We start from the raw sequence: 24,867 nt of genomic DNA on the forward strand, positions 1-24,867 counted from the left end.
GCCCTTAAGGCAGATTTAGGATTCTCCAAATCCACAGGATAATTGGCTTCAACTTCAAATAAAACAAACTCTAGCTCAAATGGGAATTTGTTTGGAGGATGGGCTTTCTATTTCACTCTGTGCTACAAGTTCCAAAGCCTAATGATTTAGCAAGGACTTCCTAAGAAATTTCATGATATGCTCTGTGCTTATGCAAGTCAGTTCACTTCATGCTCTGTCTGGGAGTGCTTACCCCTCCAGGGATTGAAGGGTCTTCAGAGTTTCCCTGTGTTTGGGCAGGGCCTGTCCTAAGGGGCTGGGGCTGGGGTGGGGGATGGGGTGCCTCCAGCATGGATTCAGCCTGCTGAGCAATGTCCACGCTGTCTGGTGGACAGGGGTTGATAGCCCAGCTCTAACACCTACTCATTCTATGACCTTGGGTAACCCTCCAGGTCTTAAGTTCCTCATCCATGAAATGGGGTTGGTTCATAATGGAACCTACCTCAAAGCTCTGAAGGATCCAGTGAGATAGGGTATATGTGGATTCTTAGTTATGCCTCTGTCTAATAGGACTGTCCCCTCCCGTCCATATCAACACTTGGCTGGGCCTCTCCTTGGCCTGTCAAAGTGGTAAATGGCGACCAAACCATTAAAGTTAGTTCATGTACAACTGTGTGCTCCAGAATGTTCAGAACATGACTTTATTGTCAGCTCAGTACTCTAGGCTGCACAAAGTGTCTTTTCTAATGTGCAACTCTGATCAGAAGCCACATTCCTTGAGGGCAAGACTATTGTCTTATCTGTGATGCAATGACCATTATTGATCTTAAAACCCTTTGTAGATGGAGTGAGATGTTATGTGGTTTCACTAGGCTAGCTGCAACAAAGGTGCATTTAACAAGGGTGCATTCAAATCAGGACTCCCCGCTCCTGGCCAGCAGCCCCAAGCACAGGGTCGGCGTTCCACAGGGGGCTGTGGCAGGTGCTTTGGGTGTCTTTCTTGCTCTCTACTCAACACTGGGCTTGATAATTAACAGAGGAAATGTTAGAAATGCATTCTCCTTAGTGAAAACAGAGGTATTCAAGATATGTGGGTTGGTCAAAATTATTTGAGGCACTCTTGACCTTGAAAGGCAGGGTGAAACAATCTCGGGAGCTCTCGGGGAAGGTGTGGCCAGGGCGCCTAGAGAGACAGATGGCTGTGACCTCACTGAGTCCACAGAATGAGCTTTATGAATTCTGTGGGACTTGTCTGCAAATAAATAGTTGTTCAAAAAATGTGTACATGTGTGGCAGAGTCTGGTCTGAGGCTTGCCTCCATCCAACCTGTTAATGAGATTTGCCTTCACCTTCACCATAGTTTTTAGTGTTTTTTTTCAAACAAGTAAACAAACAACACAGCAAAACCTAAAGTTATGACCAAATGGGCTTAAGGACCAGACGGGCCTCAGTGTCCCCAAGGCACAGCACGCGTAAATGCTCACAGGACTAAGGAGGTACTGTCACTTTTAACTCTCTGGGGGGTGAGGGTAGGGGCACAGTGAGGGCTCTAAGTGGCCTCTCAGTCAAGGATCCTGATCCAGGATCTTCCTGGGTCCTTATCGCCCTGAGAGTTCCCCAGCTTGCCTTGCAGGGCTGAAGTGCCCAGCTCATGTTCAGAGGCTCTGTTGGCTTCCTGGAATGAGGAAACGCTGCTCAGCCTTCAATAAGCCCTGAAACTGTGGCCACAGTGGAGGTCCCTGTCTGGGCCCCTTATGTACCCGGAAAACCAGCTCATTGCTGGACCTTCCCTTGGAGGTCTCATGGGACAAGCCCTATGAGGAAATCTTTTGGGACCTACTACCAGCTCCCACAGTTAGATCAGATACTGGGGAGGGGGATTTTTGGCTGTACTGGAGAGATTGCCTTGAAGAAATAGGGCTCAGTCTGTACCTCTGGATAAGCCGAACCCCTGCCCCTTCCTGGGCCTCTGCAAAGGCTGCTCGGCAGGGGCCTTGGGGTGAGAAGTCCCCTGTTGCTGGAGTGCTTGCTACTCCTCTACCCCTAGGGATGAGAGCCTTTCCTTGGACGGCAGTGCCCACAGGGAACCGGGCTGCTGCTTTATGCAATCTCGTCTCTAAGGGGTTTTTCTGGGTTGAGCATTGTTGCAGGGTTGGGGTAGGGGTCGGGTAGCATTCAGGAAGAAAGCAGATGGTGTGGGGAGTGCAAGCCTCTCACTTCTCCTCTTGCCCACTTCTTTCTCCTTTCCTTTCTCTCCCTAGCTTCTCCAGACAGACATGGGGGGAGGGGTGGGGAAGCTCTAGGCGTTCACGCACCAGGGCAACTGTCCTAAAAGCTGACATTTGCAGCCTTCCAAACTCCTATGGGCAACTGGACCCTCTAGGGCAACCCAAACTCTACAGGCTGATTGCCAAGTGCTTGCTAAAGCCCTTTCCCTCCTCCAGGCTCACCCTTCCTGCTCATACCCTCTCTTTAGACCCTCCCCACGCCTTCCAGTTGTGCCTGAAGACGGCTTCAGAATTTGCCTTGAAGCCTTCCTCTCTTCTCACCCCAATCCAAATCCCAGTGTACATTTGCGTATTGAGAGCCATCCTGGCTAGTCCTCAGACATTTCCAATCAGGAAGCACTCCCTCACTCCTATTCTGTAAAACGGGGAGCCACGCATTCAGAGTATCATTCATCTTTCAGCTTTGCGAGTAGTTCAACATCCCAGTCAAGCAAAGAGCCATTGCCAGTTAAAGCACAGCTCCCAGAGGAGTCTGAAAATTCCAGATGCTCTTGTGGGGCCACGGGAGTTTTCCACTAGCAAAATTTACCTACAGGAAACCACCCGAGTGTGTGAGAAGCCTAACAAGCGGTTTCTTCCCCGTGGGCCTGAGGCTCTGTGGGTCTCTCTCAGCAAACAGTTAGGCACCGACTTGATTTACTTCTCCGCCAGAGTCCCTTTTTTGGAGGAAGGCCAAGCTGGTAGGCACAGAAGCTCGACTACTAATTTTGTGGAAATCTATGCGTGTATTTGGGAGGACAAAACAGGAACAAGTGTATGAAAAGTTGGAGGACTTCGGGCGGGCAAAGAGGAAAAGGGGGTGAGGCAGGATCCGTCTCTCCACTTGGGGCAAGTGGGGTTGAAGCGAGCCAGGCCTCACTGCAGGGACTTTCAGGCTACTGATGCAAGAAATGGGTTTCCTGGCTCCACAGGACGGCAGGGGACATTCCCAGGACACAGGATGAGCCCTGACAGCCAGCTCTCGTTTTCTCTGGGTGCCACTGGTTTCTTCCCCTCTCTGGGCCTCTCCCTCCCGATCTCCTAAAGCAGCCTTCCTGTGAGAGCACTGTCTTAGGAGTCAGGCACATGAGGCTGACCCTCCCTGCTCTTTCACCAGGCACCTGAGCTGCACAGAGTTAGTGAATCTCTTGGGGTCCCATCAGCAAAATGGGGATGCGATGTCCTCTCCAAGGGCGATTGTGAGGATAAAATGTCCAATGGATGCGAAGCATTCTCAAGCGGTGCCTGACTGGTAAGTGCACTCAGGAAAGAGCTGTCGTCTTTATCCACTCTAAGTACAGCTCGTGGTTGCTTTGCCAAACCTCTGAAAAACATGCTAGCAGAAACTAGCGGACGTGGTCAGGCTAGAGGCGCCATGGTCACCTCCGCTGTCCCAGGACTTTGCCCAGCACTCGCCATCCCTTGCCTGGTGGGTGGCAGGACCATCTCTGGGGCATAAGGAGGAAAGCTGCTTCCCGGCCATGTCTCCCTTGGGCACTTTGGAGATTTCCCTATTGATGGGGACCTGGGCTCACCCCACTTGGGATTCACCAGGAATGGCTGGGAGTGGATGGAAACTTGATCTGCGAGAACATGCCTGTGGGCTAAGATGAGGTCACCGCCCACCAGCCTGGAACCAACCTGCCTTCCGGACCTTCTCCGGAGGAACCATACGCCACAGGGAATGAAGACCAGATATAGGCAATAAGGGATTATTTTAAAAGCAGAATATCCAACCTGACTTGGTGGAAGGAGACACCTGTCTACTAGCCAAGGACCAAAGACCTTCCTGCCTTCTCTCAGTGAGGGGGTGGGGTGGGGGGTGCAGTCTCAAGGCTGAGCTGCTCATTTCTCTGGGGCCCTTTGGGCTGCGCAGTCCCCTCTGATCACACTGGCCTCAGCCCTTCAGAACACCCAGGGCCCAAGTGCCCTGGGCCACTTCTTCTGAGTTAGGGAGGGCAGGAACTTCATGTCACGGAGCCTGAAGTAGGACAGAAGGGACAGGGTGGGCTCAGAGATGATAAGCAGTCTGGGAGTAGACCTGGAGAGACTGAGTGGGGCTCCTCCCTCTCAGACCGTGTACCCCAAATCTCCATCCAGATCTTAACCGCAGAACGGGCCAGCAAGGAGAAGGGAGATAGAATCGGACAGGCTGTCCCATTCCATACGAGGGAACTGAGCCCCCAGGGGCCGGCAGGATCGGTGCTCCCCAGCCCCGGGCCAGGCTGGTCTCTGCCAGCGCCACTGTAGGGACCTGCGGCCCCGAGCCCCCGGCCCATCCCCAGCCCGACGCCCATCCGCGACCCCAGCCTGGACCCCAGCCCTGGGAACGTTCCCGCCCCTGTTGCGAACCTACCTTGCGAGGCGCTCCGAGGCCCTTTCCAAGGGTGTCACAGAGATCCCCGCCTCTTTCTCCGGACGCGGGCTACCCTCGCCACAGCCTCCTGGCCCCAGCCTGCGGGGCTGAGCCGGCTCCTGCCTCCCTTTCTCTCTGCTCCCGTGAATTCTCAGCACTATTCTTTTTTTAAGGGACTTTTTTTTTTTCTTTTGCGTTGCGTCAGGGCGGTTGCCTGGCGACGGCGGAGCTATTTCACCGCGAGCGGTTTCAGCCCGATCCCCTCCAGCCTCTCATTCGAGCCTCTCCGCGCGCCGCTCCCGGGACCGGGACGCGCGGGGTCCCGCAGACGCGCAGCCGGGTCCTAAAGCCCTTCCAGTTGCTCGGTCCCCGCCGGGACCTGAACCAGAGCCGCCGCCCAGCCGCAAGTAGAAACAAACCACAGGCGTTTGCCAAAGCCTAGACGAAACCAAACCCAAATATCCATTATTATTATTATTATTATTATTATTATTATTATTATTATTATTATTAAAGCCGAAACCAAAGCAGTTTTTCCCCTAAGCATGGCAACGTGGCTTTGCCAGTGTCAGCAGTTTGCGTGCGTGGAGGGGGCAAGAGAACGAACGACCTTCCAGCGGGCCTGAGCGAGCCTAGAGCCTACACCCCATCCACAGGCGGCTTGAGTTCAGACTACCAGCAGCAAATCCCGTTACTGAGGACCTAACCTACGCCACACCGTCACAGCGACTCTGCAGGACAGATGTGGGCATTTCCAGCTTACGGGTGAGAAAACTGAGGCTCAGAGAGGCTAAGTACAAACCAGAGGTTAAGTAGAAACAGACGTCTTCCAGGTCTGTCTCCCAGACCTGCCCCAGAGCACGTGTTTTCCCCACAAACCACAGGGTGCCTGATGACACGTACTAACTACTATGTGCCCTGTCAACCACTGGAAAGAGTTATGGTCTAAGAACCAGTCTGTGCTCCACCAGAGTCTACAGGTCCAGGCACCTACAACACATACAGGACAGCAGCTCGGCTGCCCCATCCTGGCCTTTGGGGTCAGTCCTGACTGGAGACACAGGGCTCTAGTCCAGAGTGGAAGGGCTCCACTTCCTTCTGGAACCCCTGACCTCAGGGCTGATTACTGGAAGTTGGCTTCATTCTTAGGGCAGTCTGGGACATGGCCAAGTTCCTTTCCTAAGACTTCCTAAGACACTTGAGGTTGGCAGGATCCTCCAAAGTGATCTAATCTGCCATCACACTCATACGGGGGGTGCAAGGCGGGTGTTGTTTCCTCCATGGACAGATGTGCCCACGCACAGAGGTGTGGGGCTGCACAGTGACTTGCCCCAGGTCCCATGGGCTGGGCTGCTTGGGACGACTCAGTCCCCACAGATGCCCAGCCCCTGGTGCTGCCCCCTGGTGCTCTGTCCTTCATTGTGGTTCCCCATCTGGGCTCCATCCCACTTCTTCCTATCTGCCTTCGCTAGGATGTCTGCAGAGGGACTTTGTCCACAGAGACGTCCTGCTAATGCGAGCACCATGCTCACAGGTTCATGCTTCTAAGCTAGCAAGTGTATTTGAATGGGCATTTTTTAGGAGAGTCCTGTCATCGACCCAACCTCTTGATCCTAGAGATATCAATCCGGTCCTTCCCTTTCTTCCCATCCCCTTGGCCATTACCCTGGCGCAGGTCGCCATCAGCTTGCCCCAGCTCCTGCAGCAGGCCTCTTAACCGGTTGTGCTGTGTCTACTCTTGCCCCCACCCCTTGGCCAGTTACTCATCCACAGCCGGAGCAAACTCTTCCAAAGGGAAATCCAAGCCCCACTCCTCCCTGCTTACAGCCCTCCAACAACCCCCATTCCTCCCAAGATTAAAGCCCAGCATGGCCCACCGGGCCTGGCTCTGCCCACCCCTTGGGGTCCATCCTGTGTTGCTGCTCTGCTCTCCAGACACTCTTCCAGGTCCTTCTCTGCACCTGCTCTTTCCACATGGGGCTGGCCACACTTCTGCCTCCCGAGGGAGCCCCAGGTTACATGTCCTCTAGCCCTACCTACCTCTCCCTTGTGGAAATGTGATCTTTATTTGTGAAGTTATTTGATTAATATCTCTCTCCTTCTGAGGCTGTAGGCTCAAAGGGGCAGGAACCATGTTTGCAGGGAGACGGCTTGGTCCAGACTCAGCATTCTCTTGGGCTGGCCGGACCTGACCACACGGCCCTGTACTGGATACTGATCATCTGCCCTGTTGGCCGCCAGTGTATTCTGGCCCCGGCATGTGATAAGTGCTCCGATGTCTTCTTGGTGGAGCCATCCCATCCCATCTGGAAATGCTTTCAACTTTCTTCACCCTATCAACCCGTCATTCGGCATGGGGCTCCTGTTCTGCTTTTTTGTGAGTGCACTGTTTCTGTCTTCACGTACACAGGCAGCCTGTCCGGGGCAGGGATGGGGTCTTTCCCCTGTGCCTCCCACTCTGCCTGGCACATGCCTGGGCAGGAGGGTGGTCAGTCAGTGCTGAAGACCAGGACAGTCAGTGAGTGGGGAGAGAGGAGAAGGAGAAGGAACCAGGTCTCTGTTGGAAGAGTCTTAACCCTAATGTCTAACCATATGTGGTGGTCAAACGAGTTTATGTGTAGAGCTCCAGCATAGGGTAGTAAGTAGGCATACAAAAATATTTTCAAAAAATATACTGATGTGGGAAAATGCTGCTGATTTCACGCCAAGTAAATACGATAGGAGTACCAAATGTCTAAGTAAATGAGACATTATGAAAGCTTTAATTCTAATATCTAATGTCTAGTTTTTTTATATGTGTAGGAAAAAAAAAAGACTGGGAGGACATATGCATATACTGGCTGTGGTTATCTCTGGGTGGTAGAAAAAACAGGCTTTCAAATATCTTCTATACACTTGCATTAATTTTCTTTGTTGGCTGCAGTGCATAGTTTTTGTGAATGGCAACATCAGGAAATATTACTACAGACTAAAAATGGTCCTGTGTTCGGGGTACCCGGTGTCTCCTGCTCTGCATGGCCTTTCATGCCTTTTATGTGGGGTCCTGTGGGGCTGGGCTGGAGTCCAGTGATGGGCGGGGGATCCCCATGGCCCAGAGCAGCAGGGCCATCTGGGGGCTCTTCCCCTCCAGTTGGCCATGCGGACTAGGGAACACTGGGCCAAGCCTGGGAGGACGAGTCCGGACTCTGAGACAGCACGCTGGGTCTAGGGCTGCCTTGTGGGTCGGTCCAGGTATCCAATTTGACCTTCAAGGGGCAAGGCGTAATGATGTGTGGGAAGTCTGCATCGCCTTGGCGAGTGTGTGTGTTGGTGGACAGCAGCCTCGCTGACATTAGCAGAGCACTTTACAGGTTATCGAGCAGCTTCCTTTCCAGCAGTCCCAGAATGGGTGAGATGACATCTCTCCTGTTTTTACAGAAAACCTGTGCAATAAGGGGGTCAAGAAATAGTCTCCCTCTTACCTGCGAGGGTGCCAAGCTTGGAAAGGTTAGGGGACTTACTCAAAGTCACACAGCAGGTAGTGGCAGGGCTCCCAGAATGATCTGACCCCAGCCTAGGGCACTTCATGCCACTGCACCAGTCCCTGGACGCAAACGGCAAGGCCGCCTCAGTGACCACAGCCGATCGCAGCACACAGGGATGACTTCATTAATAAGGTAACTTGATTTATTTATTTTTTCTGATGTTTACTTATTTATTTTGAGAGACAGAAAGCACGAGCTGGGGAGGGGCAGAGAGAGAAAGGGAGAGAATCTCAAGCAGGCTCCATACCACCAGCACAGAGCCCAATGCGGGGCCGAACTCATTGAGTCACGAGATCATGACCTGAGCTGAAATCAAGAGCTGGACGCTTAACTGACTGAGACATCCAGGTGCCCAAATAAGGTAACTTTAGAAGAAAGATTTGAAGGAGATGAGGGGGTTGGTCATGAGGTATCTGGGGAACTAGTAGAGGGAACAGCCAGGGCAAAGGTGCCTGCTGAGCAAACATGTCTGACACAGTCAAGGAAGAGCAAGGGGGCTTCACGCTGGAGTGCAGTGATGGGGGAGGGTCACAAGGGCTGTGGGAGACGACACCAGGGAGGTGACAGGGTGGAGGTGCTGGGCCAGATCCGGACCATCGCCAGGCCTCGCCTTTCCCCCAAGGGACTGTACAGATTGCACAGCTGGGCAGGGCCTCTGCCTTCTTGGCCCTCCCACATCACAAAGCTTTATCTAAATTAGTCTCACCGGTTCCCACTGGAGTTTCTAAGCTACTCCAGGGCAAACTCCATTGTCTGAGGCTCCTATGTATCCCTCTTGGTGATTGAAATTTGGTGCCCGTTCACTGAATGAGAGCAGGAAGGAAGGAAGAAATTTGTTTGGCCGAGGTGCACGGAGGACACTCTCCTCCAGGGAGCAATTAGGATTTGTAGGCGTGAGCCAGAGTCCACTAGGCTCCACCACTGGCCTTTAGGAGAGACTTTTCCAGCCAGGGGCCCAGGGTTTCAAGAGGATCCAGGAAGCGTTGGTCATTTGGCATTGGTGCTAGCAACAATAATGGCTTCTTCCTGCCCGTATCCCTCAGGAGGGGATCATTCAGGCTGAAGCACGGGAGGGAGATGGAGACCAGCTTCCCCTCTTGTGGGGAACTCATTAGTTCAATGAGCATATGTGGGCAGCTCACCGTGTCACCTGGTGCTAGGCACCGGGGTACAGCACCTGCAGCTCATTAGTGTAGGCCGGTAATTAGCAAAGCATTGACCTGAGAACTGGAGTCAGGGAGCTGATGGCTGTCATCTAAGCCCAGATGAGCAAGATGAGTGGGAGCTGGGTGGGAGAGGTTTGGGGGAGGCCGGAGGTGGAGTGAGGCAAGAGAGGGAATAGTGTGGACCGGACAGGAATGCACTTGAGCAGACTACAAAAGGGCATGATGGGCCAGATAAGGCCTTTGGATGTGATCCTGAAGGCAAGAGGTTAAGAAGGGAGCATGTCCTGGCTTTTATATCTCAGAGAGACTGGATGGATGTGGGGACAAGGCAGGAGGCAAGGATACCAATAAAGAGGTTGTTTCCATTTTACTGGTGCTAAGAGGCCATGAAAGTCTAGACCCATGGCAGGGAGTGGCTCACTGCCTTTCCCGGGTGAGGATGGGTGGTGGGGAAAGGAGCGTGGTGAAGGGGAACAGCAGGTGTCTGGAAGCAGGCAGAGTCAGGTTCAAGCCCTGGATTTTCTGGTTGCTGATGTGTGCCTGTAAAAAGTCACTCAAGTTTTCTGAGCGGCACTTCCTTCATCTACAATATTGAAATATTTTTTTAATGTTTATTTATTTATTTTTGAGAGACAGAGACAGAGAGAGGGTGAGTGGGGGAAGGGCAGAGAGAGGGAGACAGAGAATCCCAAGCAGGCTCTGTGCTATCAGTGCAGAGCCCGATGTGGGGGTCGAACTCATGAATCACAAAATCATGACCTGAGTCAAAACCAAGAGTCAGACGCTTAACTGACTGAGCCACCCAGGTGCCCCTAAAATGGAAATAATTTTAATAGTCCTGTCCTTATAGTGGGCAAGAGGGCCTGCCTTGGATCATGTGCTTTAGAGAGCCCTGCTCTGGACCTGCTCCAAGTAAGGTGGCCATGGGGCCAGGGACATGCCCTCTCAAGGTCCACACCTTCCCTTCTACTCAGAGCTCTAAGTATCCAGGACCCAGGAATTTCCTGCCCAAATTTGAGTCTGTGCAGGCCTCTTTCCTGGTCTATGGAATGTGGGAGAGGGTTGCAGTGTCCCCTGCTTAAGCATAAGGGCCCTCATGTAGGAAAAGAAAGAGGGAGGGCCATGGGTGGGCAGCCCCCAGCCCCCAGCCCACCTTGTTCCAGGAATCCAAGGGTGTAGAATTAGAACCTGCCTTTGAGGTTGTTATAAAGGTACATTTGTCAAGGCAAGAGGAAAGAACAAATATTATCTAACAGTTTGTTAGCCTGGTTTATAACTCTCAAATGTTTAGACACATGGCATGTGGGCCTCCATTTATACATTTGCTTTGGACCTCTCAAATGTTAGCAGTGGGCCTGATTACAGGGCTACCTCTCTGGTTTAAGATGCAAAGCAAATTGCATCCTGCACTCAAACAGGAGCCACTGCTGTTGGGAGTACTCTCTCCCCCATCGTGGAATCACGGTATCTCCTGCAGAGTTTGTCCCTTTATCTTTTGGACACTTGTAAGAATCATCATCTAGAAGATGCTGCAGAGAGTATTTCCAGGTGCAGAACCAGCACATTCTAGTGACAATGGAAGAAGGCATCCCTGGGCATGGGCAGCATTTGATGGAAACCAGAAATGATTCCACTAATGATGGCAGTGAAACAGCCCTGATGGGTAGGGGAGAGCTTTCTAGATTCTTCGAAGCATTACCTCACCCAACGAGCCTGGTTCCTTTGAATGATCGAAAGAGCCCTGGAAAAGAACCAGGAGAGCCAGGTTCTCATCCTGGCTCCGTGGCAAATTAGACCTGTGTCAAATCACTTTCCCCCTTGGTTGGTTTCCTTCTCACCAAAATGAGGGGTTCAAGCTCTGGCATCTTCTGACCCATGATTCCATGATACTTCCTACCCATCTGTCATGCTGGGCAGTGGCAGGGAGCAGGACCAGAAACTGCGAAGTGGGAGGGTCTGGCAGATACTGGGCCAGTAAGAGGTCAAAGCCAGCTAGACAGAGGCTGGGATGAGAGCTAGCAGGTAAGACATACATGAACAGCTGTACCCCCATATCCTGGAGGAGAGCCTGCTTATTCTCTGCCCTGCTTTAAACCAGTTGGGGGTGGGGTGGGTAGTGAGGTGGTCACAGAGCCACAGGCAGGATGAAGAAGTCCCTAGAGCCTGCCATAGAACTCTCCCTCTAAGGAAGAGAGCACAGAGATGCCCAATTGCTTCACAAACTGAACAGCGCTCCTAGAGGCCAATCCAACAGCTACTGCTAATTGAGTTTATTCTTCTCATTTCCATCAGCCAACATCTGATGATACCAGAGGTCAGGGGTGGGTGTCAGGAGGAGATGTTGTCACACACAGGCATGAAGTCCAACTTAATCATTCTATCACTAAGAAAACCTAGGCCATAAGCATGGGTTTTACAGGCAGATCAAGACCTGGTCACAAAAGATAACAGAGTCCTGGTCATCTGTCACAGAGCACTGGGGAGGGATTCTAGGAGAAGCCTGTCTGTGGATCTTCATATTCAGCCCCTTTTCCAGGAGTCCTAGCCAGAAGACAGAACTCCCTACTTGGGGACAGAATCCCCCTTATACTTCACTGCTTTCCTAACATCAGTTCAAACCAGCTGTCCCCATAGATGCTAAAGCAAGTGGGATACACACTTTTTCTTGCACCCCATCCTGACCAGTGAGGTTGGAAGGAAGTATATTGTAGTGCACACTTCAGGCTTCGGGGACCTTGGGTCTAGTCCTGACTCTGTCACTTGTGGTTGGGCTTCCGAGCCTCAGTTTCTCACTTACACATTGGGGGTAACAGTATCTTCCACAGTGGGTTAGTATGAAGATTAGAATTAACGCCTATAAAATGCCTGACATAACATTTGGCACAGAGTAGGCACCTAATATATGATGTTTCTTCTGTTGTCTGTGTGCCAACTGATTCTTTGACTGTGTACCATCTGAAACGAGGTGTGCCTTTTGCTCTTCGTAGTCTAACGCACAGCGTGAGCAAATGTTAAACAACCAGGCTGGCAGTACTCCTGAATATCTTAGCTGCCTTGTTTGTCTTTGCACATGAGTTAGCTCTGTTTGGAATCTGACACCAGGAAAATAGGACGGAGCATGGGGCAGACAAATATGCCCCGTGGTTGGGCCACGGGTTTTAGGCACAGATTCAGAGCACTTTCTGGTGGGGAATGTAGGTAGCAAGCTTGAGCTCGGCATGGTCAGCTGCCATTCTGCTAACATCTCATGACTAGGACTGCTCCTGATTCACAGAGAGAACTGGCAGTGGAGACAGAATAGCACACAAAGATGGGCTTATACTGCACTCAGGGATGGGAGAAGGCCAAGGTGCAACTGACAGATGGATGAACACAGAGAAATCACCTCTGCAGGATCCCCTGATAAATCACTTTCAGGTTAATGTTTCATGATCGGCTCAAAATGTTTCGCAAACAGAATCAGCCCTCCTTGACTATGGTTGGTTGTGATGATGTCATAAGCTGCAAGAAGGAAAGACAGAATAAGAGAGAGACAGAGAAACAGGAGGAGGGAGGAAGGAAGGAGGGAGGGGGAAGAGAGAGAGGGGGAGGGAGAGAAGGAGAAGGAGAGAGGAGGTAAAGAAAAGGAAGATGTTCAGAATGGTACTACGGTCTGCATGTGTCCCCCCAAAATTCATTATGTTGCAACTGTGATGGTATGAGGAGGTGGGCCTTGGGAGGTAATTAGGTCATGAGGGTGGAGCCCTCACGAATGGGATTAGTGTCCTTATAGAGACCCCAGAGAGCTCCCTCTCTGCACCTGCCATGTAGGGACACAGTGGGAAGACGACCAGCTATGAACCAAGAAGTGGGCTCTCATCAGATACCCAATCTGTTACTGCCTTGATCTTAGACTCCCAGCCTCCAGAACTGTAAGAAATAAATTTCTGTCGTTTATAAGCCACCCAGTCGGGTATTTTGTTAGAGCAGCCCAAAAAACTAAGACAGTGGGACACTTTCTTCCTCAGTGGCCTGGTCTTCTGGAGTCAGGAGCCTGTGTAAGTGAACACAACACAGCCAGAATGAACTAATGAACTAATGAACTTCCTCCTGATTTTCCCCCTTGCCCCTCCGATGAAGGTCTTGGTCCATGCAGGCCCAGGTAGTCTAACTGTTGTAGGAAGGGCCGGGTCAGCCTGGGCCAAGAGTTGTGCAGCGAAGCCTTACCCATGGTGTACCCCACCTCAAGACAGCCTCAACATACCTTCTCTCTGTAGGACCCACTCTGTTCTCCTTGAACCTGACCTCCATTTCCAGAGCCAGTTCCCTACATAGGCATTTCTGCATCCTTGCAAGTCAGGGCTTATGGTGCTGAAGAGTTGGATTCTCTTTGAATTTTACCAAGGGGGAAAAATGACCTGTTGGCAGTAGGGAGAGAAGCGCAGCTTAGAGCGACTGCACAGAATCCTCTCAACCCCATCCCACCCCTCACTGGCCCTTCTTACCCTGAAGTCCAGCTGTGCAAAGGACTCAGGCCTGTGCAATCTCAGAGTCTCAAGTTTAAAATAAGAACCAAACTTTAAACGTCATAGTACTTCTGAACTATGTCTTTACAAAAGATTTCTTGCCATCAGATTTTAAAATTTTTTCAACGTTTATTTATTTTTGAGAGACAGAGAGAGACAGAGTGCAAGTAGGGGAGGGGCGGAGAGAGAGGTAGACACAGTATCTGAAGCAGGCTCCAGGCTCTGCACTGACAAGTTGACAGCAGTGAGCCCGATGTGGGGCTCGAACTCGTGAACCGTGAGATTATGACCTGAGCCAAAGTTGGATGTTCAACTGACTGAGCCACTCAGGCGCCCCAGAACCAAGATTTTTAAAGCCCACTCACATATAAACATGTCTATGCAAATATATCCTGCACCTGCAAAATATGAGGTTCTGGGCTATTTATACTTGTGTGATCTACCTTAAGTGTTAGAAGGGAGTAGAGATGTTTAATAAATGTTTAATAAATCTGTTCAGATGTACCTATTTGCAGATCCTAGAATACATAGGTTTTCCAATCTTTCCCCAAGGGTATTAATCCTGTCTCTCTCTCCCCTTCTCCAAGTAGCCACTCCTCTAACTGGAATTGGTGCCCCTCATCTATGCTTCCCTGTCCCCCGAGGCAAACAGCTATTTAACACTTCACTGGGAGGTCACTGGTCTCTTGTCTGTCTCTCCTACTAGATTCCAAACCCTGTGACGTGAAGGATGGTGTCCTACTTCTGTTCCCAGTGCCTGGGACAGGGCTGAAATTTGATGGGCCCCTAATCAGTGATGCTTGTCTAAGTGAACAAATGAATGAATGAACGAGCATATATTCTTATAGGAGGGAAATGAGCTAAATCAGGAATGCCAGGAATGTTCTGGATGGGCAGCTGGCTATGGGGTGGGTGGTTTGAAAGCTAGGACATTTGTCCTCTCCCACCTGGAAATGAGCTTGATGGGACTCCCTTAGTTCACTTCAGGCGTGGCCTGGCCATCACCTGCCTCACCCACTCTGACTTACAGAAAGACAGGGAAGGATCTCTTCCCTGTTATTTTAAAAAAAATTTTTAATGTTTATTTATTATTGAGAGACAGAGAAACACAGAGCATGAGCAGGGGAGGAGCAGAGAGAGGGGGAGACACAGAATCTGAAATAGGCTCTAGGCTCTGAGCTGTCAGCACAGAGCCTGATGCGGGGCTAGAACTCAAAAACCGCCGAGATCATGACCTGAGCCAAAGTCGGATGCCCAACCGACTGAGCCACCCAGGCACCCCGCGTTCTTTTTTTCTTTTAAGTTTATTTATTTTGAGAGAAGAGAGCCCACGCAGGGGAGGAGCAAAGAGAGAGGGATAGAGAGAAGCCATGCAGGCTGCATGGTGTCAGTGTGGAGTGGGACCCAACACAGGGCTTGATGCCACGAACCGTGAGATCATGACCTGAGCTGAAATCAAGAGTTGGACGCTTAACTGACTGAGCCACCCATGCTTCTCTGTGCGATGCATTCTCTAACTTGAGTGGCACTGGGAACCGAGCAGATCCTGAAGGAAGCAGAGTGGTCTGGGAGGTTAAAGGCCTTTCTGAGGTAGGTTGGAGGAGCAGTGGCCACAGAAAGAGGGGCTCAGACCTCTGGGAGGTGGAGAGAGTACAGTAAAACCTTGGTTTGTGAGCATGATTCGTTCCAGAAATGCTTATAACCTAAAGCGCTTGTATATCAGAGCGAATTTCAAGAGCCACTGACTCCATTTACCTTTTACCTCCCCAATAGGATTTGACGCTAATATAGATTGATCTGAGCCACTTGGATCCACTCCCTTCCTGATGGATATATTTCCATTGTTCCCAGTCACAGGAGGGCAGTATCATCCTCATCTACCTGTGCTTCTCCAACATAGGTTCCTGGGGGTGAAATTGTGGGGGACTAAGCTTTTTTCCTTTTTGCTATATACTAACAGATTCCCCTCCATATGGAGATGTAGTCTTTTGCATCCCAACTGGTAGGACCCATTTACCCATTAACCAAGCCAGCTCCTGATATTGTCTGATATTTTCAATGATATGGAAGAATGGTATCTTGCTTTTACTTTTTGTTTCTGTGGTTGCCTCTGAGGTTGAGCATATATATTTTTTTCCTATATGGATGCCCAAATACTCCATAATTTATTGAATCATTTATCCTCTTCCCACTGGTTTAAATGCCAACATTTTAATATATTTTATGTTCACATATGCACAGATTATCCTACTCAGTTCTACTGATCAAGTTGTCTATTCCTGGATCAGTCAATACTGCACTATTTTAATTATTATAGCTTTATTATATATTGGTATCTGTCTGTCATTCTGGGATGCTATAACAGAATACCATAGATTGGATGGCTTAACAACAAACATTTATTTCTCACAGCTCTAGATGCTGTGAAGTCCAAGGACAAAGTGGTGTAGATCTGGTGTCTATTGAGAGCTTTCTTCCTGGTTTGTAGGTGACCACCTTCTTTTTATGTCCTCATTTGATGGAGACAGAAATGATCTCTCTCTTGTTTCTTATTATAAGGGCACTAATCCCATTCATGAGAGCTCCACCCTCTTGCCTAATCATCTCCCAAAGCTTCCATATCCAAACACCATCTCTTTGGAGGTTAGGATTTCAACATATGAATTTGTGTGTGGGGGGGTAGGGGTGGGGAACAAACATTTAGCCCATTACAGGGCCAATATTAGTTTGCTAATCCTCATAGAAATTCTGTGAAGGTAATTATTATTCTCTTTTTTTTTTTAATTTTTTTTCAACGTTTATTTATTATTTTTGGGACAGAGAGAGACAGAGCATGAACGGGGGAGGGGCAGAGAGAGAGGGAGACACAGAATCGGAAACAGGTTCCAGGCTCTGAGCCATCAGCCCAGAGCCCGACGCGGGGCTCGAACTCATAGACCGCGAGATCGTGACCTGGCTGAAGTCGGACGCTCAACCGACTGCGCCACCCAGGCACCCCTATTATTCTCTTTTTAAAGATGAGGAAATTGATGCCCAAAGAGTTAAAATGATTTGTCCATGCCCTGTCTCACCCAGTACCGAAGGCTGAAAGGGGCTTCAGATGGGATTCTGTTGATTACTCTGCCTGTTTTGTTTTCCTCGGCCTTGCCACTCTTTGATGTGACCTGAACTGACCATGGTGCACTGCAGAAAACAGCCTCATCCCTGAGATTTTGTGAGGAGCACTGAGGAGTTATGTCCTACATGACATAGTGTCCCATTGCCCCCTCCTTCCCCAAGGGGACCCGCTGGATAACTCCAGAGCATGAATGGACTATTTGTAACCTCAGCCTCAGAAGAACTGAGGTTCTTTCAGCAACTGATTTGTTTTTCTCTTTTGGACATTGTGATTCTTGAGCTGTGGTGCTCTTTATTCTGGGCCCTCTTCACTCTGGGTTCTAGAAAACTCAGAGCCAGGTGTGTGGCCCTCCTTAGCAAGTAGAGAGGACTTCATAGCAGGCTTTGGGCCTACTGTCTTCATTCTTGGCTCTGTCTTACTTTTCTACTCATTCTATCCTTTGACTCATTCTTCCCTCATCTGCTTTTAAAATGTTTTATTTTAGTGTATTGTTGATGTGTATCTTTTTACTTAGACTTCAGTCCTTTTTTTTTTTTTTTTTTTTTGTAATATAAATGAAAAGATTTTTGGTGATATAAGTGAAAAGTTAAAGCATTTCAGATAGTGGTAGGAGCTATTTGGGGCCTGATCCCAGTGAGTTAGAAGGTTCCCAAGTTGTGTGGGGGCCTCTCCCACCTCAATGGGGAGAATTCCCCAGATTCCATCCCCTATAGCCACTGTGTCTCCCAAGCCTCAGCCCCAGCAGTGGCCTGTTTCTCCATGCTTCTGGGGCTTGGTCTGTATTCCACGGAGTTGCCTGTCTCAGTCTCAGCTTCTGCTACTGCCCTGCGAGAGGCCAGGACCCTTCTGGGCACTCATCCCTGAAAGAGCTTCCACTGACTCAGCCATGACTCACCAGCAGTGGGCCCCCAGCAGGCCTGGCGGCCTCCAGGGGTGGTCTGGGGAAGGCCTAGAGTTGCCAAGCTGGAGATGTTGCTGACCTCTCTAAACTACTGAGAAAGTTTGATTTGTGGCAGCTCAGCCTTCAGGGTTTGAAGCTCCCAGAACATCTGCTCTCAACTCAAACCAGTAATTAGTGGGACTGTGGAATGGAAATCTGGGAAGAGTTTTCTAAGCAGTGAAATGTTGGAGAGAAAAGAGGACTGGACTGTGGGTCAGGAGACCTGGAATCCAGTCCTGCTGTTACTGCTTGCCAGCTTGCAGCCTTGAGCAGATCTCTTTCCTTCTCTGAACTCTGTAAAATGGGGATAAGACCCGGATGGGGATTCCTTCAATTATTCAATAACAATGACCTAGCACCTTCAATGTGCTAAGGACTGTTCAAGGGGCTGTGGATACAGTGATGGATGAGAAGATAAGCCCCCTTCTTGTGGGGCTTATCTGTACTCTAGTGTGAGCAAAGACTGTCAGTAGCAACCTAATAAACCAATGAACAAGGTAACTTGAGCTTTTGATAAATACCATCAAGCAAATAAAATGGTGACTCAAAGGAAAATACTAGGGAGAGGGGAGTTAAAAGTGCCAGAGAAGGCCACAGATGCCTTGTGCTGAAGTGACAGCCATGGGAGTGGAGATAAATGAGCAGATTCTAGATCACATTGGAGATAGAGCCCAAAGGATTTGCTGATTGGGATCAAAAGGATGACTAGTGGGCATTTTAGATTGAGTAAGAGTCAATGGCAGTGTTGGTTCATTGAATTGGGGAAGAAATAAGTCTGGGAGGGAAAATTGAGAGATTGGTCATGGACACGTCAAGTCTGAGATCCTAGGTTGACACTCAAGTGGGGATAAGATGAAGGCAGTTGGGCACCCTGTTTCAAAGTGTGGCCTAGAACTATAGAGCAGACTCAAAGGGCTCACACATGGTGAAGAGGTAGCAGAAATGTGGATGCAGCTTTCCAGGGCACTTTACACATGTTCCACCCACTCCATCCCCTTTCGAACGTCCTCTAACTGGCCCCCTCTCCCAGTGCCTCAAGTATCCCAGTGCTGGTCCCAAAGTTCCTCCATGGGTGGCTCTGGGGCTGTTCGCACTTCTCGGCACAAAATCCACACCAGTTACATCCTGGGCCCTTGGGCACATTTCCCAGTTAGCTGACAAGTAGGAAAGCAGCCACAGACTACCTTTCACTGAGGTATCAGTGACACTGGGCCTCTTTTTCTCTGGTGGTGTATTTTTCCTTCTCTTTTTTGGGGATAGGGAGAGGGTTCATGTAGGTGCAAAGGAACAATGTCCCAATCCAAAGGTATTGGGAAGTTGTTGGGGTGTGTTAGGTTGGGGGCTGGCTTTGAGCAGTTCAGAACCCTCTGAGGCCTTAGGATCTCCATGTGAGGAGCTTTCTTGGACAGGGGAAAGCCTTTTGTCCTGAGAGAACTTTAGAAGACAAATAGGATGCTGGCTTCTGGTAAAGGGGTGCCCCAAAGACCCCACATGGCAGCTCTTATCCTTGCATCAGGCATGGAAATTATAGGTTTGTGTTCTGGTGACACAGCTAAGGTCAGTGCACTCTGGGATAAAGAAACATCTTAGCAACTGTACAGATAAGCTCCATTTGCTCCAGGTTGATACTAAAGTGAACGGGGTCCCTAATGAGCATCTGTTCCTTGCCCAGTATGAGATCCTTTTCCCTGTCAGTTCCTTTTAAAGCCCACAATCAGTCTATCTAATAGATACTGGCATCTCCATTTGCAATTGAGGGGCAGGATGGCTGATTAAGGAGGGACCTGGGACTGTCAGCCAAGTTGGGATCTTTACCGCATCTCCAGGACAAGGTCTGGGATCTTGGCAAGAGGGCAGATGAGCTCTGACTTACCCAAGGGTCCAGCAGAGAACAGTTCATGCTCAGGGACCTAGCTTCTTTGTGTTCTGCCTTGTGGGAAAAACACCCATCCAGTGGCTCTAGCCTAGTGTCCTCAGCAGAGAGATGGGTACTAAGGCCAGACTCTCTGGGTATTTATTCAGCTCAGCCTTTTACTAACCCAGTGACTTTGGGTAAGTCACTCAGTCTCTCAGGGAATAGTGAAAGAAACCATCTTGTAGAGTTATTTGAGAACTAAAGGGTGTAAAAAAAGGTGGCTATAGTAAGGTGCAATCAAAGTCAGCTGTTATTACCGTTATCTATACAGCAATCAAGGAGCTCTTGTTGGCCATGCTGGGATCTAAAACCAATCCTTGTTGTCAGAGAGGTAAGGTATTATGGCTGGTCAGGCCCTGGGTTGTTGCCCTCCCCTGTGACTAGGGAACATGTCTCTTACCAGAGGTAGAGAGATGGGAAATTTTGAGAGGCAGTTAGAAAAAGTCAACAAAACAAAACGAAAACCAAAGCAAAAGTAAAAACAACAACTTCTACGTCATCCACAGGTTGCTCCAAACTGTTTTGTCTACTGTCTTAGACAATAGTAGTCAACTTAAATGGATATCTCAGGAGCACTTAGCCTGTGGCCATCTAGAGTTGAGTGTCATGGAACTTTGTATTGGTTGGCTAGAGCTGTCATAACAAAATACCACACACTGGATTGTTTACATAACAGACATCTATTGTCTCCATTGTTCTGGAACCTGGAAGTCCAAGATGAAGGTCAGCAGGTTTAGTTCTGAGGCCTCTCTTTTTGGCTTGCAGATGGCTACCTTCACCCTGTGTCTTCACATGGCCTTTTCTTTGTTCATTTGCATGTCCTGAGTCTCTTTTGTGAGTTTAAATTTCTATTTCTAATAAAGATACTAGTCAGATTAGAGTAGGGCCCACCTCAATGGCCTCTTCTTAACTTAATCACCTCCTTAAAGGCCCTGTCTCCAAATACTGTCACATTCTGAGGTTCTGGATATTAGAGTTTCAACATATGTATTTTGAGGAGGATGCAGTTCAGCCCAGGACTAATTCCATGCACAGAATTCTGGAATGTACAGAATACAGACTTTAGGAGGTTTTCGGAAATCACCAACAGGATCTCAAGAGCAGTCAGATGGAGGAGATGCATAGGGCACAATAAGGTGAAAGGGGTTGGAGCTTCCATGCCCAAATCTCCATGTCTTCATCTACCTGGAAGCTCTCAGAAGCCTGTCCTTCCGTTTTTTTTAAGGAGGCTTCATTACCTAGGCATGATTAAGTAAATCATTGGCCGTTGGTGACTGAACTCAATCTTCAGCTCTCCACACCCCAGAGTTTGGAGGGTGGGACTGAAAGTTCTAAAGCTGTAATCACACTGTAAAATCACGTGTTGGTTTCCCCGGCAACCAGCCCCCATCCTTAGGCCACCTAGGGGTTTTCCAAAAGCCACCTCATTAGCATAACAAAAGACACCTTTGTCATCTCACCACTTAAGAAATTCTAAGGATTTTAGGAGCCTGTGTTAGAAACTGGAACAAAGATCAAATATATATTTCACAATATCACATGAAGACTTGAACATTTGCCAGCCATCTTTATCCTGTGTCGACTTCTGCCCTGCCCGCCCCCACTCCCAGCAACCCCTGTTATGCTTGTTGTGTTTTTCAATCAAGACTTTCTGCTGCAAAGAACTAAAAACTCAACTAGAGGGAATTTACAGTCTTGCAAAACTGGAAAGTCTTGAAGTAGGGAAGACTTCAGGCTTGGTTTAATCCAGCAAGCCAACAACATCAAAAAGGACTGATTTCTTTACACTTCTCTTCTCTTCCATCTGCACTGTTGGCTTTACTCTAATCCTACTCCTCTATGATCCTAAGGTAGCTACCATGAGCTCCCATATTGCACAGAGAGGGGGAATTAGTGAAAGTAGGAAGTTCAAGTCAAGCCCTCCTATCTTATAATTCCAAGCAAGAACTCTGTTTTTCACCCTGGTTGGATCCACTTAAAACAATTTCCACCATTTAACTGATAGCTATGGTCTCAGGGATGAAATATACTGATTGGTTCATGGGTAGTTTGGGGCCAGATTTCCTCAGATTACTTGGACTTGAAGGAGAGAAGAGTATTCCTGCACAAAAATGAATTTTATTAGAAGGGGGAAGGAGAGTGGACATTGGCTAGGCAACTACAGATATTATGACATTTTCCAACCCTCTCAGCTGCCCACTCCTGGTAGTTAGGCAATGATGGGGGTCCTCTCACCTCTGTCTTTTGGGCATGAGAAAGTTACCAGTGCAAACTTTGCTCCAAACCCTTCTCAATTTTCCCTAGCAGACATCTTTGATGACTTTCTTATATATACTCTACATCTGCCACTCATTTCTTGCCTGGTTCTGATGGATGAGTGGGCCAACTGCCCAAATCCATACTATAGTTCAGATCCTAGGACAATCTGAGTGCTTAGAAAATCCTAAACAACCATATCAAGGCTCTGCCCATCCTTGTTTTTGCATATTACTCCAAATTGGATTCTACCTCATGTTCAGCTTTCTCATCCCTGGCAGGGAGGGCAGTTTGAGGGGGTTGAGAGGCCTTTCTAAGCAAATAGGTACAAGTACAGTTTTTTGTTTTTTTTTTTTAGTTTATTTATTTATTTTGAGAGAGAGAAAGAGCACAAGTGGGGGAGACAGAAAGAGGGGGAGAGAGAAAATCCCAAGCAGGTTTTGCACTGTCCCAACATGGGACTTGAACTCATGAACTGTGAGATCATGACCTGAGCCAAGACCAAGAGTTGGACACTTAACTGACTGAGCCACCTAGGTATCCCTATAGTGCGTTTCAAAAGATTTGAGACCGACAAGTCAATATAGTGTCTGGCTGCAAACCATTAGTGCAGCTGTGCCAATGTGGACATTCCAAATAGTTCGTGCTCCCTGCCCTCCCTGGGGGACTTGGATTCCCCCTCGCTGTCACTTGTTTCATAAGCCCAGCCAACACAATTGTGGTGATGATGGTAAACTTCAAGTGTTGTTAATGTGGTGATGATAAATGTCTACATAGCATTCATGTGTCATTATGATGATGATAGTAAATATGTGCATGGTATTCATATGTCAGGAATCATTCTCAATGCTTTGTATATATTGGCTCATTGAATCCTCACAAAACCCTAAGAGATCCTAAGGCATTATTATTGTCCCCATTTTAAGGCAAGGAAACTAACCCCAGCTAGGTTAGACATTTGCCGAAGTTCTTGGGGCTGTTAAGTATCTAGGGCAGGGTCTGACCCAGGTAGTCTTGTTCCAGATTCCAAGGTCTTAACCCTTAAGCTATTTCAGGGATATGTGAGGACTTACTTGTAAGGACCCACATTCTTGGGGGCATTATGCTTTTGATTTAAAAGAGAAGATAATGGACATTTTCTGAGTGCCTATTGAGGGCTAGGCACTTTGCATATCTGCTGCTCAAGAACCCTCAGAGCTGGGTTTCGTTATGTTAGTTTTAGAGACGACAAAGTTGTAGCTGGGGGCAGTTAAGTGACACAGCCAGTAAGTTTATAAAACTGGGATTTCAGCTCCAAACTGTGTGGTAGTAAAGCCTGTGCTCTTCACTCCGGATCCAGCTGCTTCCCAGGCTAGCAAAAGTCCCTTCATGGTCCTTCATGCCAGTGTTTTTGGCTCCTTGGGACTCAATGACTGAATGGTAGTGAGAATCAATTTAGTATGTCAAAACCAGCCTTTTAAAAAATGAAATAGCTCGGAAAAGAATAAAGCACGCAGAAGAAAGAAGAGATAAAAATAGAATACAGTAGAATAAAATAAAACACATAAAAAGAAGTGTTTTTTGGTAAAACTTTGCATTTAGTTATTCCCATTTAGATACTGAGCTGTAATGTAAACTGAGTCACACTAAAAAAAAATTGGAAGCCACTGCTCTGTGCTCTTCTGACCATTTGGTTTCAGGCACCTTCTCTATGACCCAGGAGTTATGACACTTATGATAGGCCCCGAACCCTCTCCAGTTTTGAATTGAGCTATTTCTGAAACAAGTTCATTTCCTGTTGGAATTCCCAAGGATTAGGGACAAGACTACCAATTTGGTCAACTTCAGGATAGCTACTAAAAAACACATTCCCTTGCTGCCTTTTGCATCCAGTGCTCTGCAGTTTTTCTCAGAGCCACAGTCCTAGATTCTCCCTTTGTGTCTGGGCACTAGTCCACCTGTGGGCAGAGAACATTTCCTCCCCATGTTCTGGGTCATCTCTCTTTTGATTCTTCTTTTTAAAAAATCTAGTTTTAGTGTTTATCAGGGTAATACATGTATGTGGTTTAAAGACTCAAGAGAGGCTTGCTATGAAAACAAAAGCCTTTTTTTTTTTTTTTTTGCCTCTGCCAACTGCCTGCCATTTTCTGCTTCCTAGTCTTAGCATTTCCAACTGATATGTGTGACATTTACCTCCATTTTGCCAAAAAGCATGCTTAGACTGTTATTTCTTGATTTTTCAGTTTCGGACAAGACCTTTTTACTTCTTACTATGAAATAAATTTAGCTCTTTGTCTGAGACACCCTGTTTATAGCACCATCTTTCCAGTATAGCTATATAATAATTTTTATTAGATAAATATTCATTGTTTGTATTATGATTATATAAACCCTACTCACAGTTGAAAGATATAGTATACTATGCTTATTTTTTTAAAGCACAATATTAAGTTTTCCCTGGATATAACTGACTTGATTTTTCATTTGCTTAATTATCTATGTGCTTATCACTAATTTAGCCCCCTCCAAATTAATTGTCACTAGTTGTGTAAATCTCTTCTCAACACGTTCAAACATGACAAAGCAATATGGTAATATCTCCTTACTGGAGAAATCCCCCAGAGGCCTCTGACCTTCTCCAAAATGTATGGGTTTCTTCCTAAGCCTGTTTCACAGCTGTTTTCTTGAGATTTCCCTGCACCTCACCTGAGAATCAACATTTTAAGGTGTTGCATGCCCCCAAATGTCTTTATTCTACTCTCACACTAATTAATAGTTTGGCTTAAGACAGAATTCTAAGTTGGAAATAGCTTTCCCTTAGAATTTTGAAGACATTATGGTACTTTCTAGCTTCTAGTGTTA

At 48.2% G+C, this 24,867-nt stretch overlaps 1 protein-coding gene across 3 annotated transcripts in view; it reads right to left on the reverse strand.

Annotated features, from left to right (window-relative positions):
* FAM167A (family with sequence similarity 167 member A) overlaps positions 1 to 24,867 on the reverse strand; it is a 74,077-nt gene that overhangs the window by 37,996 nt on the left and 11,214 nt on the right. The window contains exons 2-3 of one of the 3 annotated variants that reach the window (XM_053216690.1): positions 13,536 to 13,689; positions 12,678 to 12,793 (exon numbers count right to left, since the gene is read on the reverse strand). The gene's annotated coding sequence lies outside the window, so the exon portion shown is untranslated. Of the gene's footprint in view, positions 1 to 4,602; positions 4,922 to 12,677; positions 12,794 to 13,535; positions 13,690 to 24,867 lie in introns of those variants that run through there. The other 2 variants (XM_053216691.1, XM_027069405.2) reach the window with 2 other exon arrangements.

This window comes from Acinonyx jubatus, chromosome B1 (assembly GCF_027475565.1).
Source record: "Acinonyx jubatus isolate Ajub_Pintada_27869175 chromosome B1, VMU_Ajub_asm_v1.0, whole genome shotgun sequence".
Taxonomy (NCBI): Eukaryota; Metazoa; Chordata; class Mammalia; order Carnivora; family Felidae; genus Acinonyx; species Acinonyx jubatus.